General features: G+C 53.0%; 1 long non-coding RNA gene across 1 annotated transcript; it reads right to left on the bottom strand.

Moving 5' to 3' along the window:
* Positions 1-6740: 6740 nt before the first annotated feature.
* On the bottom strand, positions 6741-19754 carry LOC128314690 (uncharacterized). The gene is made up of 3 exons (XR_008296559.1): positions 18702-19754; positions 10184-10334; positions 6741-7739 (listed from the first exon to the last, which is right to left on the bottom strand). It is a non-coding gene; the product is annotated as an uncharacterized LOC128314690 (long non-coding RNA).
* Between the last annotated feature and the right edge of the window lie 645 nt (positions 19755-20399).

Here is a 20399-nt window from a genome sequence, read left to right as displayed (position 1 = left end):
ATCGTGGTGTCACAGAGTCAGCAGAACGCAGCCCCCATAACTCAGCTCGTCCTTCTCATCCAAGACCGGCCATCAATACGGTTTTACGTGCCTTGCACTAATCACTAAAGTCAGATAATATGAAGGTTAATGGTTGCAGACAGTCTGGGGAAATATCCAACATCTGATAAGGACACCCCCCATTATTGCCCTCCTCTGCGTCTATATCCCAACCAAGAATACACCGAGGAAGGAAATCAATGTTTAAGGCAGTCGTAATACATCTCCCTGTGTAACATATAAATTGGCCCTTCATTCGCCCATTCACGTTTCAGTTAATAAATAGTTCAGACACGGGCCACCCTGATAGTGAAAGAGTGTGACCATTGTACGCCCGTCACCCCCTTGAGATTTATGGCACCACGGCACAACGGACCCCGGCCAAGGCTTTCCAATTACCTCACCCGCCTCTTCAACAGAGACAGTGTGCACGGAGTTTTGATGAGGACTTTAGTATCTACATATATCAAGCCCTCAAAACTGGGAGCTGCACTTTCTTCTCTGAGCAAAGCACTTTTATTGAACAGTAACCAGACAAAGCCCAGCTCGGGGCCCTTTGTCCCAGTATCGACTGTCGGGGTGAACGTGGAGCCATCACACAGCCTGCATTTCATCTGGCGCACACTTGGTAACACTCGGTCACATCCCTAGAAAAGACCCGCAGGACCTTCTGGGGTTTTCTCACATTTAATTACTACGTGTGAAAGTCCCCCCACCATCCCTGAAAAACGTCCTGTCAACGATAAGCTGCTCTATGTCAGCATGTTCACTTTTTTTCATTTTAATTTTTTTTAACGTTCATTTATTTTTGAGAGAGAGGGCAAGTGCACAAGCTGGGGAGGGGCAGAGAGAGAGGGGGATAGGATCCGAGGCGGGTTCTGTGCTGACAGCACAGAGTCCGACGTGGGGCTTGAACCCACAAACCGCGAGATCATAACCTGAGCCGAAGTCGGACGCCCAACCGACCGAGCCCCCCAGGCGTGCGTCGGCAGGTTCATCATTAAGAGAGTCAGTACAGTTTGCAAATACCCTTCCTTCGGTGCAGTGCCCGCAAGCAAAGTCATCCCTGAGTGACAGATTCGAGCCCTGGCACCGTGATTTGTCTTCAAGTTTAAGTATGCATTTCTGTGTCCCAAAATAATTACTACAATTTACCTTCCCAAACCAAAATAAAGCATTCTGGCAACGTGTTTCATTTGTAACTAAACTACTAAATGCAGATGTGGAATTGGCAGCTTGGCCGTGGCCACATTTGGGAGAGTTTATCTCACCCGTGACAGTGAGAAAGACACTCTCTCAGGACCAGGGATTCTGACAGTCCCTTGGACCCATGAAAAATCACCCCACATGGCGGTCCTGCCGAGGCTCCTGCTGCTTCTCTGCTGCCCGCTCCAGCGCCTGGAGCCAGGCTCTCCCGTAGGAGGAGGGCTGCTCCCTTCCCACGGCCCGCTCTCAGAGAACGCGGGGTGGAGGACACGGCCAGACCCCTCTGTATTTATACAGCAGAGACTTTGGAAAAAGCCATCCTTCGGCTGCCCAGTGAAAGCAGGGGAGTAACTCAATGTGACGTCCCCAGGTCTGGCTCTCCCGGCAGCAGGGAGATGATGCCCATCGGCCCCGGTTCTCACTCTTTCTGTGGGTACTGGCCATGTGCCAGGCTCTGCGTGCAGGCCACATGTTTAGCCCTCATCCTTGGAGGCGCTGATGGTGCTCTGGGAGACAGGTCACGTCGCACAGTCCAACGTGACTGCACCGTCCACCAAACTCCCAGGGGGCGATGACAAGGGACAGATGAATGGTGTGTGGCATGAGGGAAGCGAGAGGGCGGTGGGAGAAGCTTCCCCGAAGATACACCTGAAGAGGCGGTCTGCTCCCCCCAGCAGCAAGGTGAGAGGAGGCTCCGTGGCCTTGTGGCACCGCCCTGGGAGGGGAGCAGGCAGGACGGCCATATCAGACCCAGACCATCCGGCAAGCTGTGAGGGCGGAGCCATCCCCACATTTCAGGCAACATGTTTTTGCAGATGAGAATCCAACGGCACCTGTAAGGTAGTCTGGCAGGTATGTTCCCAGGCACCTGTTACAGAGATTGGCCACCATATGAAGACAGCCAGTGGCTCCATGGTTCCAGTTTTGTCGTCTTACTGTGCATCAGGTAAGGTGATTCCGCAGGCCAATGGCCCGCCGAGAAGTCGGCTGAGGGTGAAAATCCAGCTGCTTGCTTCACTACCTTTTGATGCACAAAAAGACCACTTACCCAACGTGCCCTCTAGAGAACAACAGGAAGAAAAGAGAAATTGTATTTTCTCCTTTGTTAGAGACTTGGACTCCCTTATTTATATGTCGTTTTGTAGGAATTACCTGTCAAACTTCCATTTGGGGAACTGCAGGGCCCCGCCCCTCACACCCGCATGAGGATGCCAATCTCTGCCCCTCCTCCGGCCCAGCACCAGGGGCATCAGGTACAGTGCGCACCAGCATGTAGCCCAGTCTTCTCCCCACCCCCACCTCGAAACCCCGCACCTTCAAGCTTTCTCCCCTTCATCCTTGCAATGCAGCACGCTGGCTTAGACCCTGCAAGATGCTGACTCCACTCAATCCTTGCCTCCTCCAAAAACATAAAAAATGGAGAACTGACTTTTGATTGGAGCCAAACGGGAATTCCAACTTCACAAAGGAAGGCGTCACGGTGACGTGCCTGCAGGTGGCCCTCTGTAGCAGGAAGCCTGGTGGGACGTCCCCTCTGAGATGAGCAGTGGATGACCTGTGCACACCATGCACAGGCTCTCCCCAGGGAGCCGTCCTGTTGCTGCACTTTGTTCCTGATTTCCTCGATACGCTGTCCAGGGACTGGTGCCGCCTTAGCACTCGTCCTTCCGCCAGGGCGGGCCCCACTGCCACCTGGGTCCCACACAACCATCCCCGGCTGCCGGCCGACTCGGCCACACACACGTCCACAGGAGCCGTTCAGCTGCCACGACAGCTCAGAAACGCCCGTGAGAAGGTGGGAGACCATACCACCTCTTCCCTCAACAGTTAACGGAGGACAGATGGGCTTCCTCTCTTGCCACGTGGGCCCTATGGCAAGAGATGCCCGGGGTGCTCCCTGATTCTGGAAGCCCACACGGAGCCCCTGTGGGTCACTGCTGGCAGGAGGAGGTGGAGAACGAAAGAGGGTGCAACCAGCCGGCAGAGCACAGGACGGTCACCACCCCCGTGCCTGGAGAAAGACACACTCAGGAGCGTCTGGCCTAGGAGGCACTGTCAACAGAAGCCCACGGGCCCTAAGGAGGGCCCCTGCCTGCCAGGCATCTCAACACTGAGTGCAAGGGAACAACTCTTCAGCATCCAGAGTAAGAAGGCACCCCTACAGTCCAGAGACAGGGCCTCTGAGTCCCCACCCCACATACAGAGAAGGACAGAACTTGGAGCCACATGTGATGCATTTGCATCAGACCAGTTAGGAAACAAGACCAGTGGTGCTCAAGCCTCAGGAGGCGTCAGAATCATCTAGAAAGCCTGTTAAAACACAGACTGCTGAGGCCACCCCAGCCCCTGGTTTCTGATTCAGTAGGTCTGCCGAGAGCTAGACAGTTTGCAGCTCTGATAAGTTCCTGGGTGCCAACACTGCTGGTCTGATGACTCCACACGGGGACCAGCACCTTCCAAAACTCACGGCGTCTCCTGATTAGACAATGACACAGACTGGTAAAGGGCAGGAGCCCCAACTCAGGGGCAAGGGCAACAAAGGAGTGAGTGGCTGCCTTCAAACCTTGAAGCCTACAAATGTAGGGATGGGACCTGGCCTTTCTGGGGTGGGGCGGGGACCAACAGGCCAGGCCACAGGGAGGCAGAGACCTGCTTCAATCCAAGGAATTGTTTTCCCCCGGGTCCAGCTGTCAGAGGCGGCCTGGGCTCTCAGCAGGTCAAGGGAACACCCAGCGGAGATGTTCAACCAGCCATGAGCACACAGGATGAACAATGCAGGCCAGGGGGTGGGAGGGGGGCGGATTTGAGCCCAGCATCCTGGAAGATCTTTCCACCCCTGAGAATCCCTGATTTTATGGTTCCCGCACCCTCTCCTGATGTGTGTTGCCATGTAAAGCTCCTTGGTAGATCTGAAGGACTGGCCGACTCCCAGATCACCAGAGGCGCACGTGGAAGGGCACAGGCTCCTCCCTGAAGCCCACCTTGCTTTTAGATGCTTGACATTTGAATTTTGAAATAATAGGATCAGAAGCAGTTATGAATCACCCCCGCTATGGAAAGACGTTACCGGTATTAACTCTAATATGTCTTTAATTGGTGTCGTTCCTAAGGAAGAGAGATTTTTTTTCAGAGAGCTTCAAGCAATAAGAAAGCTTTCAAGAAACATCCCAAATTTTTATTCCTCAATTCCTTTCAGATCTAATTTGTGTTAATTCAATTAAGGGCATGTAATTTGGCTGTCAGAGAAATTAAATATAAAGAAAAATGTATATTAATGCAAAGTTTGAAGAGTCAGGCACATAGAATCCAAGAAGTTAAAAAAAAGTTGCATTTCCTCCTATAGCAAGAAGGAAGGAAGGAAGGAAGGAAGGAAGGAAGGAAGGAAGGAAGGAAGGAAGGAAGGAAGGAAGGAAGGAGAGAAGGAAGGGAATAACATATATATTGACACTTCTTTCAAATTTTTTGTTTTACAGAAGGCTTAAAAACAAGTACTACTGAATATAAGTAGACAAACATGCAATGAGAATTTGTTTCCCTAATTTCTTACTTTAATACACTTGATTTTTATCCCATGCATGTAAGAGTGCTATGCCTGCCACCATATCCCGGGTCCCACCCAATATTATACTCCAATAACAACCCTTTTACTAAGTACCATACTGTGTTTAAAAACCAGGTCATGGGGCGCCTGGGTGGCTCAGTCGGTTAAGCATCCGACTTCAGCTCAGGTCACGATCTCACGGTCCATGAGTTCGAGCCCCGCGTCGGGCTCTGGGCTGATGGCTCAGAGCCTGGAGCCTGCTTCCAGTTCTGTGTCTCCCTCTCTCTCTGCCCCTCCCCCATTCATGCTCTGTCTCTCTCTGTCTCAAAAATAAATAAACGTTAAAAAAAATTTAAAAAACCAGGTCAGTTGGAGCACCTGGGTGGTTCAGTCGGTTGAGCATCTGACTTTGGCTCAGGTCAGCATCTCGCGGTTCATGGTTTTGAGCCCTGCATCAAGCCCTGCACTGACAGCTCAGAGTCTGGAGTCTGCTTTGGATTCTGTGTCTCCCTCTCTCTCTGCCCCTCTACTACGCACACTCTGTCCTGCTTTCTCTCTCAAAAATAAGCATTAAAAAAAAACAGGTCAGCTGGCACCTGGGTTTTGCTGTCGCTAAAGAAATCCTGATGCGGGAAAACATGGGGCTGCCCATGTACATCATGACCCCACTGTCCTCCCGCTCTCGCATGACACACCTCTAACAAAATCAGTGCGATCCAGAGCAGGGCTAGTGATGTGGGATAGCTCCTTGAGACGCTGCCTTTACCCGTAAATCGTCTTGCATGAATGCAGAGCACAGCCTGCACTCCCCGGCTGACAGCCTTAGGGGTGCTGTCCCCCAGTCAGGCCCCATGGGTGCGGGAAGAGGAGCTATAATGAAATAGGAACGAACACGTCTCAGAGAAGTTTCATTACCGTGTCACGATTATATTCCATTTGTTCATTGTGGCATCCCCAGCATCTGGGCAGGTGCCTGGCACACGGGTCGGTGTTCCACAGGTTTGAGCCACTAAATGATTGCCAGAGTCCCCTGACAGCTGTTAGTGCCCTCTCTCCCTGACGAAGAGCCAGTCTTCCACGGGCCAGGCATCCACCACAAATAACTGGCAGAGACAGGCTGCAGACATGGGCTCTGGCCCCACAGCCACGGGTGATGCCACCGTAGAAACAGGGAGCCGTCTGAGCCAAGCTGGGCCTTCAGCCGGGTCGCCGGTAGGATGGGTAGAGATTCTGACGGACCGAGACAGGCCAAAAGGCCCTAGTGGGCACAGCAGGCCTGCGGCCAGTGAGGAAGCCAGAGCACGACGCTGGGCGTTCACATGACGGGAGAGCAGAGGGGCAGTTTCTGGAAGCTGACGCTGCCCAGAGTCTCCAGGGTGTGAACCACCACTGCAGCCTGAGTGGGGAAGGCCCCCAGTGACCACACAGAAGCAAGCAGACCCGGAAAGCCACTTCAGCGGTTCCAGAAAAAGGCCCTTAGGACATGGATGAGGGAGGTCAGAGCCGGGACAATTTTTCTTTAAGAAAACTCGGCGGCCGATCAAATAAAAGTAGTGGGCACTTTGTAATCCTGTGGCTACACTCTCCTATGCAAACAGGGCTCTGCTGTTCTGTAAACCCGAGTCACCCTAAGACGCACCCCCAGCCTCGGAGTGGCCTTCCCAGCGGGCAGTCTGGGAGCAGGCGCCCCTTCTCTTGCTGATTCTGCTTCCCACGGTGCCCAGGCCGTCCCCACGCCCGTGATCATCCCAAGTCAGCCTTCCTCCACGTCTACACCTCATGGTGGATTACAAGCTCCTCCTCCGTGCCATCCAGTCCCCGCAGGTGGATGCTAGGCCCAGACATCTTCCCTCAGGCTCGAATTCACCTTGGGATCGCCCACACCCCCAGGCCACCATGCCTTGGGGGTCATCCACACCACCCAGGCCACACCCTCGGGGTCATCCATCCATATTTCTATACATACACATACACATATATATGTATACACGTATACATATACATATATATATACACACACTTATATGTATACACACCTACACACATACACACACACACACCTAGGCCACACCCTCGGTCAGTGCAGACTTCACCCTGAAGCCCACCATAGCTACTCCAAAACATGACTCCTAAGAATGCATCTCTCCCCCGTCTAGCACTTGGGCAGAGGGCACAGGAAAAATGAAAATGAGACTCGCAAAGCCATTTTTCCTAGGACGGTGCATTTACTAATTTCCGCACAAAGAAGTCAGGAAACGCAGTAGTTCAGCATCTCACACTCATTATCCCGCCCACATCTCAGGTGGTGCCTATTAAGCCATCATTTTAAATAGTTTAACTTGTAATGAGAAATACTGGGAGCCATGAAAATGAGTTCATGTTTCTGTGAAAGCCTGCTTCACTTCCTACCTCCATTGTTCATGCTGCTTCAAGTCATAGCGTTATTATGTATTTATGTTTGGATTCTGAAAATAACGCCTTTTGTTAGAATGTCCATGGGCCTTGGGGAAGAGTCGACACTGAAACGAATACCCAACCTGTTAAAAAATGTAAACTTTGAAATCAGATCATTAGGAGAAGAGTATTCATTACACAAAAAGAATTACTACTGGTTCCTTTTATAAATGATAAATTCTCAAAGTGAATTTATGATCTGATTTACAAAAGGAGGTAAGTGGTAACACAGTCACATGGCAGGTACACCCAAGTGCACAGCAGGTCCTCAGAGACACTAAGACAGGAAAGCGACTGTGTGCACAGATCACGTCCTTCAGGCCACTGTCACCCCCACAGGTGACAGACACTCCCCAGGGAGGAGTGTCTCCCTGTGTCTGGGGGATTTGGGTTCTGGAGGCAGAGCCCTGGGAACACTCCTCCACGCTTCCCCGCTGGCTTCAAAAACAGGAAGTGCTGAACGGCAATATACGTGCTCTGTGCCTCTCAACACGGGATCCTGAAAATTTGGATTTAGAAAATGGAATTCAGAATTCAATCAGTAAGCTCACTGTCACTTGTCACTAGGCCACGTAAAAAGCTATAGCATGTACAAAGGCAGGTGGTGACCCCACAGAATGATAGCTCATTGGTCCTGCCAAACGACTCGTGGCTCCACTCTGGAGCTGTGACCAGACCTTCAGCTCCACCAGGATGCCACCCACTCAGCAGTGTGGCCCGGAAAGTGGGGGGACACCCTCCAGGGCAACAAAGATGCCTCATGCGCCAGTGGGCGGCACTGGCCAGGTCAGGGCAGAGCAGAATCCCAACACAACAACAGGCACGCCTGGGGCCTGAGAATTCCCGGCATCTCTAGGGAACGAGAAGGGGAGGTAGTGCCCATCAGCCGAAGCCACGGTGAGCAAGTCCCGGATCTGCACATGCGTGAAGCTGGCCCGAGCTAGCGAGCAGCTGAGAGAGCCAGGCCTTCCGCCTCAGCTGCTGTAGCGCAGGGAGGCGGTCCCGGCAAGGCGGGAGGCTGCGCTTCCGTTTGTACACAGCAGGTATCGTACGTGAGCGGTCCACCCGGCAGATGTCTGAGTGCCTTCCACATTCCGGGCAGTCACTCCTGGGCACGGAGGTGGGAGGCGGCCACAGGCCTGGCTTTGATCACCGCTCTTCCTGGCCTTGAGTTTAGACAGAACAGGGTGTCTCCCCAACAGCTGGCTCCCCCGGACCCGTACGGCAGCATGGCCCGGGCCTCTGTTCTTAAAAGCCAAAAAGCGGACCGTGACATCGGGTGGTGGCCAGCTCCTCCAGGTGGGCCCCACAAGACACTGCACTTCAGTCTTCGTCGTCTTGTACTTTCCCACACACCCCTCCAGATTTGGGGGCAAAAGTAATCCCTTCCTTCTTTAAGCCCTGTAGCTTTTATCACCTTCTCGACTAAACCCTAAAATCTTGGAGTAGGGACCAGGTTTACTTCTTGTGGCCACCACAGTGCCTGCCACAGAACATCCACTAGATGTGTGTCACAGGGTCCATACAAAAGTCACGCCCGTTGACCTCTCATGGGGTGGAGAAGGCAGCTGTCTCTCCCCTTCTGTAACACAGAAGGGAGCAGACGGTTATCTCATCACCACGGGGCTTCGGGCTCATCGAATCACCGAAGACATTTAGCAGTTAGGTGAGGATCTGAACTCTAGAGTCTGGTAGCCACCAGCACCAGGGCTCATGAACGTGCGAGTGAAAGAGGTAAAACACACCAGACTTTGAAGACTTCTGGGGAAAAGAACATAAAACGTCTCACTAACAATGTTCTCCCCAGTGACACGTTGCCCTCAAGTGGCCAACTTCTGTGTGAATCGTTGGCGCTTTCCCAGCTGAGCTCCTACTATGTGCCGCACTTTGCATCTAGACATGGGAAGTTGTCCTCGGAGGCCTCTGCTGTCACACTGCACGGAGCGCAGCTGCAGAGCAAGTTCCCATCACGTCTGATCTTCCCCGTGCGGCACGGGCCCAGGAACGTCCTTGGGCCGCACCTGTCTGAGTATCAGACGAGGCACCGGTCTGGAGGCCTGAGAGCAGCTACAGTAGCACTCACACAAAAGGTATCAGTGTCCCCTGGCTAGTGGCCCACGGATGGGGCAGCTTACCCAGTAGAATTTATTCTCCCACAGTTCTGGAGGCCAGAAGTCCAATATCGGGGGGGCTGGTTCTTCCTGGGGCTGCCTCTCCCCCAGCAACTGGTGGCCTCGGGCATTCCCACTCTCTCCTCTGTCATGTCTGTCCCTATGCCCAAATTTCCTCATTTTATAAGGACACCAGTCTCACTGGACTAGGCCTATCCTGATGCCCTCATCCTGCCTCGATCAGCTACAGAGAGCCTATTTCCAAGTCAGGTCACCGTCTTCTGGGGGACGCCATTCGACGGGAAACATCACCTGAGCAGCAAGCTGGCTCTCTTCCACCTCGCTCAGCTGTGTCCTCAGCGTCACGCTTTGAATCCCTTCTGCAGCACACCGAGCATGGAGGCCACGCTCCTGGTCACCGAGCACACACCTGCCACCCTCTGGGCCGAGCACCACAGCCCGGTGTGCAAGGAGCTGCATGCTCACACTCGTCTCTGTGAGGCCCACACGTCCTCCCCCTTCTTGGACTCCAGAGGGTAGATGGGCACGGGTCACCCCACCACTGCACCGGCACCACGTGGGCGCGGATAAGTCCGCAGGTTGGAGCACGGCAAAGCTGATGGATGTCCCCTAAATCATCATGCCAGAGCTCTTAACGCCGTTGAGAGAAAGGCCGACCACGGGAGCTTCGGCTTCCGTCCCACAGCCTGGCTGACACCGGGGCCACCGAGACCCATCCCACCTGCTGCCGAGACCAGGGAAGACACGCGACCACTTACGCCACAATCGCCTGAAAGAGATCATGAAAACGCAAATGGTGTCCCTAAAGCACCTCAGGTCTTTGTCAGCAGGAGGGTGAACGAAACAAAGAGCCAGAGGGGAACCTGGCATCCCCAGGGATGGCAGGTGGAGCTCTCACAGGCTGGATGCTGGCCAGGAACAAGAGAAACAGCTGACTGCATGGTTTTCTTCACCAAGCACAACTGGAAGGCAAGAAAACGAAAGGAAAAAATAAGATTTGCTTGAGTTCCTCATGGCGAGCAGGACAAACGGAGGCTTTCAACGCGGCCAAGGAGCAGAGATCACGCAGGGATCGCCCGGGGAGCGCAAGGACGGTGACGGTGACAACTCACCATCATCAGTCCCTGACGCCCTGCACATGCACCTTCTTTGGCACCTCTGTTAATCTCCTTGGCTCAGCAACAATGTTCACCCCGGCAGAGGGAGAGAGAGGCTGGTTCTTGGGAGACCCCTTGGCAAATCAGACATACTGGACCCCAATCTGTCTTGTGTTCTAGAACCCAAGACCAGCAATCGCTGGGACCAAGAAGGCTTCATCCCTGCCCCACGCCTGCACCATCAAAGCCCACGACTGCTGCTTACTTGACTCCTCAAACGGGAGCCTCCTGGTGGAGATCCTTAGCGGAGTACAGGGACTTGTAGTGACAGGGCCAGAGAATGCCCCACACAACTGGTCTGTGGTCTGGAAGGTAAGCGTGGGAAGACCACCACGGAGACATGTTTCATGGTGAGAACACACAGGCAGGGGCCCAGCAAGATGTGCACATGTTCCCTGAAAACTGGAAAAGTGTGACCTCTTAACCACAGCTGGTCTAAACCACCGTCCGTTCCTCTCAGGAAACCGGGTCTGGGCGTGTTAGGAGACTTGCCCAAGGTCTCCCTGAGCAGTGGGGTGGCTCCCGTCCCTCCCGGCACCTGTGGGAACGGCGCCCACATGGCCACTGCCATGAGTTAGGCTCCCATTGTGACCAGTGGGCTCCCGCCAAGCTCTCCCAGGCGACGCAAGCGATGTTAAAGCTTTCTGACAATTAAGATAATTTAGAGTGTCCTATGATAACATTTGCTTGACCCCAACAAAATGATGGAGGTGCACTGCAGGACGTTTCGGAAAGATATTCCAAATGTTTAGAAAGGAAGCCTGGGTTTATAATCTTTTATGGCACCTAAGTTCCCCCACATCTAAAAAAAAAAGCAAAAACATACAACAGCCCTGCACGTGGCACTGAAGCCACGCCGATACGCACGTGGCAAGCGGAGGTGGACACACACGCCCCTACTCGACACCAGGAAGGGCCTCTGGTGTATGTGGGGGTGGGGGGCTCACTTGGAAAGTCTCCCTCATCCTCACTACTTGAGGCTCTAACAGCCACACCAACACCACCAACAAAGCGGAATTCATGGCTTCCCATTCCCACCACGGCCACGCTGACCCAGGTACACGTCTGCCCACAGGTCTACCCACACCAGCTGAAAGTGACCTGATGGTGTTTCCAGGTCCCAGCAGGCAGGCAGAAGAGTAATCCTACATGATTGTGTGGCCATGATATTTACCCCACTTCCTCCCGGGACGTTCAGTGCCAGCAACATTCCTGGTGTGTGTTTGCTCAGCTGTGCCACAGGGGCCCCGCCTGGCCCTGACCTCCGACAGCGGCGTGTGCAGACCCCATCACCAGGTGCACATCAGAGCCCGAGTGCCCTGTCCCCGGAGCGGCCCTGCTTCTGCAGCAATCTCCGTTGGTGCCATCTGACCCCAAAGTGCGCAGAGAAGACCGCACCCTCACGGTGGAGTCCCCACAGCGATGTTGTAAAAGGCGGGGCAGGGAGTGGGAGCCGGGGACACTGGTGTAAAATAGCAGGAAGTGACCGGGGAGCAGCACTGAGACTCGAGATGGGAGAAAGGTGCCACAGCAAGGAGCGGAGGTGGCCGGTGGATATGGAATGAAATGTGTCCCCAGCATTTTCTCCACGTTTGAGATTAAGCAGTGTCCTCTCACATTACTGCACTGTTTTGCTCAAACTCCATAAACGTGATGGGTCACTTTTCCAAACCCTACAGAGAGCCCTTCACTTGCTAACAGAGGAGCTCCCTCTCCGGTGGGTGGAGGGCATATCCGCCTCATTTCAGGAAGCCGTGATGAGAAGTAACCTGGGGCGCCCCTTGGAGGTTTCTCTGCAGCTTCTCGGTGCATCACTCAAGGAGTCCCTGAGGGGCCACAGCACAGATGTTTGAAGGTGCCGCTACGGGCTTGGGACCCACATCTCGAGCCCCAGGAACACGGAGCAGCACTGGAGGCCGTGTCCAGCCTGGGACAAGCGCCTGTTGTACACTCACATCGCTTTCCCCCACTGGCCCAGTTTCCTTCCCATCTAGTACAGGGCCGGGGCAAGGGGTGCTTTCTAGAATACCGTTTTACCAAGAATGGAGCTCTTGGCAAGGGTCCTGGCTTCACATGTATGGGAAAAGTCACATTACATCCAACATTCCACGTCACCCAGGCCAGCCTCCTGTCTCGTGGATGCGTTAAGATACAGAACTCAACGAGACCAGTGGTGACAGCCCGCCCGACCCCAGTACATCCAGGGCTGCCACTAGTTCAGACCATTTTGATCTCCAGTTCCTTCCTTGTGTCTGTGCCCTCTGGGATTTCTCCCACTTTCTTTTTTGATTTTATGCACGTTATCGTATCTCATACATCATTTCTTGTGTTTCGTCAAGGGGAGTGTGCAGGCTGCCAGATCTGCTGTCTGGTCAGAAACAGGGGTTCTCAATGAGAGGGTGTCAAAGACCCCCCAGGCTCTCCTGTCTGTTGTTCCATATTTTTGTAGCAGCTTTATTAAGATATAATTCGCATACTGCATAATGCGCTCAAATTGTACAATTCAAAGGTTTCTAACGTGTTCACAGATATGTGCAAACATCACCAGGGCCTATTTTAGACTATTTTATCATCACAAGGAAAACTTCCTACACTTTATTTAGCTTACCACCTTCTATCCCCATCTGCCCCCCCCCACGCCCTAAGCAATCACCAATTTACATTTTATCGCTATACATCTCCCTCTTCTGGAAATTTTATATAAATAGAATTGTATATGTGGTCTTTTGTGACTTGATTCTTCCACTTAGTGTAATGTTCTCTGGGCTCATCCACATTGGAGCCTTGTCAGGGCCTCATTCATTCTCACGGCTGAGTAATATTCCATCGTGTGGAGATGTCTATCCATTCATCAGACTGGTGGACCCTGGGATTGTTCTTGCCTTTTGACAACATGAATCATGCTGCTGTGAACACTCACAGGCAGGTATTAGTGTGAACACGTATTTCATCTCTTTTGGGGGTATCCCTAAGAGTGGAATTGCTGAGTCATATGGTAACTCTACGTTTAATCATTTTTTTTATTTAACATTTATTTATTTTGGGGACAGAGAGAGACAGAGCATGAACGGGAGAGGGGCAGAGAGAGAGGGAGACACGGAATCCGAAGCAGGCTCCAGGCTCTGAGCTGTCAGCACAGAGCCCAACATGGGGCTCAAGAACCCACAAACTGTGAGATTGTGACCTGAGCCGAAGTCGGACGCTTAACCGACTGAGCCACCCAGGTGCCCCACTTGCTTCACTTTTCTTACTGTAAATCTTTATCATTGCAATGTTAAAAGACTGGTAAGTATACCATTAAGAAAAAGCATACTATGAACAAAGAAAAAAGTCTTAAGAGATGGCCCAGGATCTGCTGGAGAAGCAAATTTTAATTTCTGCACTTTTCCTTATATAATAAATCTGAGTTTTCAATAATGAAGACAAATAGGGTTTGTCGTAAACTAAATTAAGAACGGGGAAGAGGGACACCTGGGGGGCTCAGTCAGTTGAGCGTCCGACTTCAGCTCAGGTCATGATCTTGTGGTTTGTGAGTTCGAGCCCTGTGTCGGGCTCTGTGCTGAGAGCTCGGAGCCTGAAGCCTGCTTCGTATTCTGCGTCTCCCCCTCTCTGTCTCTCCTTCCCATGCTCATGCTCTCTGTCTCTCAATGATAAATAAACGTTAAAAAAGAATTTTTTTTTAATTTATATTTTAAAAAAGAATGGGAAAGAAGTTTTTCAGAAAATGACAAGGAGTGTTTTTTTGGTTTTGTTTTTTAAATCAGAATCTAGAAAAAACCTCTCTTTAAAACAACTGATTGCTGGCACATGGGCATCCCTTTCTGGAAAGTAAGTGGCAAACAGACTTGGCTTGTTACAGGAGCCACATTTGAGGCTAAAGAGACACACTAGTCCCTGCGGGATCCCAAATGGATCACCCCTGCATTAGAAAGTAGGAGCTGTCAGAGAAAATTCTAGAAGCTACAGGTCATTGAGTCCTTCTTTACTTTTCCAAGGACGAAGAGGTGGCACGGATGGACCCAGAGCTAGCACACCAGCGGAATGTGCTCACCTTTGGTCTCAACTGCTAATGTTCTCCTGCACCCAGGACCGCCTTGACAGACTGACTGCCAGCTGCTTTCTGCTGTCCTTTCTAGGGCCACAGTCCCCCCCTCTGCCACATGTGGTCTGGGCCAGCTGCACACCAGTCACCCAGGAGCACCTTCGAACACCAATGCCTGGGCTTTGCCTCCGGACAGAATGTCTGGATGGTGACCTCAGGGCACAGCTGGGGCTGGGAAACCAAAGACCCACCAGCAAGACTCAGAAGCGTCACAGAAAACTGCAAGAGAAGATCTATTCTGGTCTCTAGGAATGTGCCATCATCACCAAAGGAAAGAAACGTGAGTTATTCTCCCCAGGGGAATCCAGGCCTCGGAGTGGACCTCATGTAAGGACATGGGCAGAGGCCCCTAAAACGTGCACACACACCCCCGGCTCCTGCTGTGCCCTCCCCAGAGCCTCTGCTCTGGGATTACCCAGGCCCGATGAATCTGTTCTCTACAATATACGGCCCCCTCTGTCAACGGGTCTTCACCCAGAGAGACTCATCTGCTCACCAAGACCTGGGGCCACGGAGACGCCTGGCCGTCTGCAGGGCTGGTGGCCCGGGCAGGCTCTGGGCCCCTGGCCAGCCGCCTCCTTTCTCGGGCTCTCACTGCAGCTCGCCCCATCCTCCTCCTCCCTCACTGCCACTCTTTTCTGGAATAATTACATTACCCCACTCAGTGCTCAAACCGTATGACAGGGGTACGACTGCCGCCGTGGCAGAGATGCGGAAGGGTGATTGAGGAAACCTCCCAGGTGGCCAATTAGGAGCACTAGACCATGGCTCTGACCAGCGTGCTGCTCCCACTCCAGGATCGACACAGGCCAGCTGACCTGTAGCCAATTTGGACACAAGCCTTGAATATGGTCGTATCAAAATGGCGATGAATCAACACCACTAACATGCTTCTGGTGGAGCAGAGGGAGCTAGGTGTGTGGAGGTGCCTGGTAAGCAGTAAAGAACCGTCCAGCGTTGGTCAGTGCCTTACTCCAAGGCCCAGCGACAGAACACCGCACTGTGTCTGTGGGTCCCATCTGCCTCCTCCGCCAACATCAATCCCCTCCCCCTTCCCAGTGCGTCTCCATCCGACGCAGGGCCACAGTGATGGGGTCCCTCCATGCGGTTTCCTCAGTTGTAATAACAAGTGCCGTGGCCCTCAGGCAGACCCACACCGCCTCTCAATGCGCCAGCACAAGCTCTAGACCTATGGGCTCCAGGCTTCCAGAAACAGATCGAGATGCCGGTGTCAGGTGTCACCAGGGTGGGGCCACACCTCACAGAACTCTCCCTTGCCCGACACTGTGGCTTCCTGAACAAGCAGGTGGGCCAGCCAAGGGGCGGGCCCTCACCCATCAGGCCCCCTAGGGCCGGGCGCAGACACACAGGCCGGGCCTTCTCTGTGCCTCATCCAAGGTGGATGACGATGGACGTCACCACTTCCTTCTCCCTAGTCAGCCTGTTGGCTGCACATTTATTTTCAGAGGGACGTTACTGACATCTGGTGGCAATCTGAGAAAACTCACGTTGGAGAAAAATGGGAGAGCAGATGGGATCCGCCCGCATCACAGGTCATGACTGTGACTCTAGCGGGAAGCCAGGGGTAAGAAGATGTAAGGCTGTCACACCTGCTGCTCTCACCCGGACACTGAGTTCAAGGCTCTGTCTTCCGACAGCCAGCTGAGGATGTGAAATGAAGCCGAACTTCCTCCCTGTTCTCCAGACACCACGTCCTGGGGGCCAGACCATAACTGAGGAGTCTGGAGTACAGTTCTGAACACACACACACACAACATATGCACAATCCGGGAGAGAGGTCGTCTCCACCGCTAACAACGAGAGCCCCTGGGAGACTCATTGCCTGGGCCTGGCTCCCCAGACTCTCCCTGCTTTCCCCATCCACCTCTGGTGAGGTCTCCCGGCTGCTCTGGGGTGGCTGGCGTGCCCACGTAGGGTCACATCTTCACTGCTTCACCACAAAGTCACGGGGAATGAACAGGTGACCACACAGAGCAAGCCTGAGCGACAGGCACTGGGAAACGCCACAGATGCCATTCTCACGCGTTCCACAGCAAGGGGCTGTGAGATGTACATATTGGAGGAACCAGAGGAATGCTCAAGGCCAGTTGCTTCTCAATCCCTCACTTTAAAAAGACGATCAGGCTTGGGGCACCTGGGTGGCTCAGTCGGTTAAGCGTCCGGCTTCGGCTCAGGTCGTGATCTCGCAGTTTGTGAGTTCGAGCCCCGTGTCGGGCTCTGTGCTGACAGCTCAGAGCCTGGAACTTCTTTGGATTCTGTGTCTCCCTCTCTCTCTGCCCCTCCCCCGCTCATGCTCTGTCTCTCTGTCTCTCAAAAATAAATAAACATTAAAAAAAAAAAAAGATGATCAGGCCTCGGGACCTGGTGTAGTTAACCTCCACTCACCAACCGGAATCTCCCCTAATAAATTCAGCCTAGTTCTTTGTCGGACAAAGGGTAAAAGTTTGGATTATCAGCCCCCAAGTGAAAGATCTACTTTCTAACTGACAAGCAAGACAATACAGTGGAGAGTACAGACACAGCCGTTCACAGACATATCCACACACAGACACGAACACTGTGAGACCCACTACACACACAGGCGTCAGCAGACATGCTCGTCTCGGGCCCACTGTCCTCCGTCTGCACGCACACCGTCTCCAAATTACCCGCGGCGACGAGCTGGGATTTCGATCAGAACGAAACCAGCAAACAACTGCTCTGTACGTGACAGGCTTCGGCATGCTCCTGTGCCATGGGGACAGCCTTCCCCGGCCCCGCTCTTCCAACCAGAGCCCCATCCTCCTTGGAACTCACAGAGGGAAATGCATGTTTATCACCTCCCTTCCCTGCCTGACCACAGTGGGGCCAACACTTAGAACTGTGCTTTGGTTCCCCAAACTTACAAAGTGGCCTGGGGGCACCTTGGTGGCTCAGTTAGTTTAGCGTCTGACTCTTGATTTCGGCTCAGGTCATGATCTCACAATTTTTGAGGTCTGAGCTCCCTGTCGGGCTCCATGCTGAGCCTGCTTGTGATTCTCTCTACCTCTCTCTCTCTCAAAAAAAAAAAAAAAAAAAAGTTTACTTTTGGGGCACCTGGGTGGCTCAGTCAGTTAAGTGTCCAACTCTTGATTACAGCTCAGGTCATGATCTCACAGTTCGTGAGTTCTAGCCCCATGTCAGGCTCTGCAGTGACATCACAAAGCCTGCTTGGGATTCTCTTGCTCTCTCTCGCTCGCTCTCTCTGCCCCTTCCCTGCTCAGGCTCTCACTCTCTATCAAAATAAACAAATGTTTAAAAAAAAAAGCGGCCTGAAAGCCCGTAGTCACCGTTGCCCCCGCCTGCCCCCAGCTCCTGGGCAAGGCACACAGACCCTCATCGGGTCCTGTAGACCCTGGGACAGCACAAGCCAGCTGGTTGGCTTGTACAGCCATGACTGCCAGTGCCTTGTCCACGCCAGGGGCAGTACCACAGTCTCACCACCAGAAGGGATTCTGGGCAAGCATTCTGTGCATAGCGGCATAACGGACAGATGGACACATGATGGATGCCAAGCCTCAATGGGTACTGGTGTTCTCGGGGCTGTGAAAGGGGTCCCCAGGCCACACAGTCCCTTGGGGAATGTGTCTCCTCCCCTCCATCACCCTAAGCAGCCCCTGGGGCCTTCCCCATGCCGGTCCTCAGCTGCCAGGCATCCTGATCCTCGCCCTGGGCCTTCCCCAGCCACTGCTCTCTCCACCAGGAGCTCACTCTCTGCCCGCCAAAGTTCCCTGGAGAACAAATCCAAGGCTGGGGACTTCCTGGTATTCCTTCAGACCAAGGGTCTGCACCTGAGGCCCACTGGAAACCACATGTGAGTTTAACAGTAGGAATCCACACACCCAATTGCCCCATGGATAGCCCCTTCCATTTCCGACAGGAGTTACGCATGGAGTGGGTGATAAAATCATGTGCCCAAACTCCTGGCAAAGGGCAGCAGGCAGAACAAGTATCACAGGCGTGGCTTCCCCGATGTGTGGAAGTGCACAGACTCTATTTCTCCACAACTGAAAATGACAGATCACACTGACCTGCGTTACCATAGACAGAAAAACCTTCATTTTGCCAATTAAAGACCACCTGATCCTTCCCAGACTTCTGTGGTCACTGGAGCTTGTCTCCTCCAGGAGGTGACCTGGGCTCTGAGATCTTCACGTCCTTCCATGCCATCCAAAGCCAGTCCTGTGCTGGCCTGGGTCTTCCGCTGGCCTCTGCTGCCCCCCTAGCCACAGACGTCCCATGCTGACAGCTCTCGCCTTCTGTACCTGAGGTCAGTGGAAGTCTCACAGGTCCTCCTCAGCCTGACTCTAAATCCTTTGGGTCTGTGGCCTACATGGCACATGCACGACCCCTTACTCTTGGTTCCAGAATCAAGGTTGGCAGGCTGTCCTCTGTCCCTCCCTCTGCCATCCCTTCTCTGCGTCCCCAGGGCTGAGCCAGAGCGACCTCTCCAGGAGGCTGCATTCTACCACCTTCTCCCCAGGACAGCAGCCCACGCTGCTCTGATCACCTGAGCCCTCACCTTCTGGACCCCCTCACCTAAGCTCTGGCCAGACCCCTCCAGTCACCTCTCCCTGCGCCACCCGTTTATTCCAGAGCTCTATGGTTCCTGGCATCCTTCAGCCTCTCCAGCCTCTCCTCTTTAGTGGGCAAAGCTGAGTCAGCAGAATTTCCCCACATCTTTCTCTCTCAATACTCTGGCTCTTGAAAACCAAATGGCTCAGACTGCTTACTTTACAGACCGCCTCTGCAGTGGAATTTAACAATTACAGCTAAAAATTCAGCTGTACACAATCCTCTTTGTTCTGAGCTGGATTCACCATAGATTCACCTAGACAACAGTGAGAGGCTGGTCACCAGGGAGCCAAGTTCAGGGAGGGGCCGCTCTTGGGCTCGCACACTGTGCCTGCAGGACCCTGAGAGTACTCTTTTGACTCTGGACTCCAGGGCACCTCTCTCATCCAGCTACAGGCCCAACCCTGCACCAGAGCTGTGATACCACTGGACAATGGGAATGACTGGGAATACCAGGAAGTGCTCGAGAAATACTCCCTGCTCTCAATGTCCTCAGCACCGCTTGGAAGTTGTACACATACAGACAAGAACCTGGTTCACGTTCCGGTACAGGTGCACATGTGGACAAGGATTTGGTCCACATATACATCTAGTGGTCTGTACACGAGGGGTCCTGATCCATGTATACACATGGCAACATGTGGGATCCTGTGGGATACACAGATGGGATCCTGGTCCACATTGACATGTTGTGGTAATATACGAATGGGGACCTGGTCCACATATACATGTAGTGAGTAGTACATACATGGACAGGGTCCTGGTCCACATCTAGATGTACAGGTACGTACACGGACAGGGTCCACATACACATGGACAGGTATGTACATAGACAGGGTCTTGAACCATGTATAGACACAGTGGTAGGTACGCAGGGTCTTGGTCCAAGTATAGACGTGCAAGTATGTATATGGACAGGGTCCTGATCCAAGTATACATGCAGTGGTATGTACACAGAGTCAGGGTCTGTGCACAGATATAGAGGTACAAACATAGGTGAGGATCAAGGACATTTATACACACATTGGTACATGTACACACACACAACACACACACACACACACACACACACACACACACACACCCATCTGAATACCCAGTTGGTGTTCAGGATAGGAGGAAGGGGGGGATTTACCTAGTGCCATCGACCAGAC

This window comes from Acinonyx jubatus, chromosome A1 (assembly GCF_027475565.1).
Source record: "Acinonyx jubatus isolate Ajub_Pintada_27869175 chromosome A1, VMU_Ajub_asm_v1.0, whole genome shotgun sequence".
NCBI lineage: Eukaryota > Metazoa > Chordata > Mammalia > Carnivora > Felidae > Acinonyx > Acinonyx jubatus.
The sequence above is the reverse complement of the archived record's forward strand: the minus strand, read 5'-3'. Positions and strand labels throughout refer to the sequence as shown.